The sequence below is a fragment of the Coturnix japonica genome, unplaced genomic scaffold (genome assembly GCF_001577835.2).
Source record: "Coturnix japonica isolate 7356 unplaced genomic scaffold, Coturnix japonica 2.1 chrUnrandom886, whole genome shotgun sequence".
Taxonomy (NCBI): domain Eukaryota; kingdom Metazoa; phylum Chordata; class Aves; order Galliformes; family Phasianidae; genus Coturnix; species Coturnix japonica.
In genome coordinates, this window is record NW_015440239.1 from 1 (window position 1) to 2,895 (window position 2,895).

Below are 2,895 nucleotides of genomic sequence, written 5' to 3' on the forward strand. Positions count from 1 at the left end.
CCCCCCAATAGATCACCACCTCCATAGAGCCCCATTAGAGCCCCATATCTCCCAAATAGACAGCCTCATTAGAGCCCCATAGAACACCGCATCTCCCCCTTAATAATCCCCCCATCACCCCCCATATCTCCTCATAGACGCGCATAGGGACCACCATCGAGACCATCCCCCATATACACCGCCGAATAAGAGGCCCCGCATAGATACCATAGAGTTTACCATAGATCACCCTATCCTCACTTACTCCCATAAGAGCCCATAGACACCCCCATATGCCCCCCATAGACACCCCATAGGAGCCCCCATAGAGACCCATATCTCCCGATATACACCTCATAGAGCCCCATTGCACCGCCATCCCCCTATATCCCCATATCCCCCCGCTATCTCCTCATAGAACCCCATAGAGTACCGCCATAGAGCCCCATATTCCCCCTGCCACATATTCCCCCAATAGACAGCCCAGTGAGGCCCCATAAACAACCACCCATAAGAGCCCCCATAGACACCCCATAAATACCTTCCCCCATAGGATGCCCCATAGACACCGCCATAGAGACCAATAGAGCCGCCATAGAACCCCATCTCACCCCATAGACGCCCTCACCACACATAAGATTCCAGACGGGCCCCCCATTGCCCACATGATACCTATGGGGCTGGCGCCATCGTGTGGAAGCTTCGGAAGCCGCTCGCCCTTTTCACTTCTGTGCCCTTGGGAATCGGGCTGCGGTGGGAAGCGGCCGTAATTCTGCATCCGTGGGGCGGAGGCTATGGGCCGGGGGGGGGCAATCTATGGGGCCTGGGGGGCGGCTATGGGGCTGGGGACCTTAAAATATGGGGGGGGGAGAACCATGTGAGGGCGGAAACTTGTAGAGCGGGCAAGTATGGATGGGGGGAGCGTAAAGATGGTGGACCGGAAAGTATAGGGGAGCCGGAAGCTGGGTGGGGACCGGAAAGTGATGGGGGGGCGCCATAATATGGGAGCCGCCAATTTGGGAGCACGCCATATCTGGTGGGCGTTTTGGGTGGAATTTGGGGGTTTTTTGGCGAGCATTATTATACAGAGAGAAAGAGGATAGGATATTTGGGGGGGGGGGGGGGGTGGGTTTTTTTTTTGGGGTGTTTTGGGGGTTTTTTTGGGTGTTTTTTTTAGGGGATTTTGGGGGTATTTTGGGTGTTTTGGGGCCGGTTTTTCCTTAACACACAGACCTGAGCTGCGGCGCTTGCTGCTGGGGGCCGTACGTGGAGGGGGAGCTGCTGGAGCAAGGACAAGTGAGACCCCATAGAAACGCCATAGGGAACCCATAGAGACCCATTAGAAGACCCAATGAGACCCGGAATAGGCATAGAGAACCTCATAAGAGACCCATAGAGAACCCATAGGGCCCATAGAAGGACCCTAGAGACCCATAGAGACGCCATTAAGCCCGCATAGCATATAGGACCATAGAGACCCCATTAGAGCCCCATAGAGACGCCGCATAGAGACCCATAGGAGGACCGCATAGAGACCCATAGGGACGCCCTTAGAAGCCCCATAGAAATACATAGAGCCCGCATAGAAACACATAGAGACCGCATAGAGATACATGGAGACGCCATAGAGACAATATATAGCACATATTAGCCCCATAGAGACCATGGAGACGCCCATAGAACCCCATAGAACACCATGGAGATCCATAGCGCCTCCAATAGAATACTGCATAGAGACGCCATAGAGACCCATAGAGATACATGGAGCCGCCATGAGACGCCATAGAGACCATAGAGACCCATAAAGGTGATCAGTGGGAGTGACCCCATAGAGATACAAGTGGAGACCCATAGGAAACGCCCCATAGAAATACATGGAGACCCATAGAGACCCATAGAGATACATGGAGACCCATAGAGACCCATAGGAAACAATGGAGACCGCATAGAGGATACAGTGGAAGACGCCATAGAGACCATATGGGGTGTCTATGGGGGGATATGGGGCTCTATGGGGTCTCTATGGGGTTCTATGAGGAGATATGGGGGGATATGGGGGGATATAGGGGGAGATGGGGTGTCTATGGGGCTCTATGGGGTGTCTATGGGGAGATATGGGGTGTCTATGGGGCTGTATTGGTCTCTATGGGGTGTCTATGGGGCTCTATGGGGAGATATGGGGTGTCTATGGGGGGATATGGGGTGTCTATGGGGGGATATGGGGCTCTATGGGGTCTCTATGGGGTTCTATGAAGAGATATGGGGGGATATGGGGCGATATAGGGGGAGATGGGGTGTCTATGGGGCTCTATGGGGTGCTATGGTGTTCTATGGGGCTCTATGAGGAGATATGGGGTGTCTGTGGGGTGATATGGGGTGTCTATGGGGCTCTATAGGGTGATATGGGGAGATATGGGGGGATATAGGGGGCGATGGGGTGTCTATGGGGCTCTATGGGGTGTCTATGGGGAGATATGGGGCTCTATGGGGTGTCTATGGGGCTCTATGGGGTGTCTATGAGGCTTTATTGGGCTCTATGGGGCTCTATGGGGCTCTATGGGGAGATATGGGGTGTCTATCGGGCTCTATGGGGTGTCTATGAGGCTTTATTGGGCTCTATGGGGCTCTATGGGGTGTCTATGGGGGAATATGGGGCAGATATGGGGCTCTATGGGGCACTATGGGGTGTCTATACGGCTCTATGGGGTGTCTATGGGGCTGTATTGGATTCTATGGGTCTCTATGGGGCTGTATTGGATTCTATGGGTCTCTATGGGGCTGTATTGGATTCTATGGGTCTCTATGGGGCTGTATTGGATTCTATGGGGTCTCTATGTGTCTCTATGGGTCCCTATGGGTCTCTATGGGTCTCTATGGGTCTCTATGGGTCCCTATGGGTCTCTATGGGTCTCTATG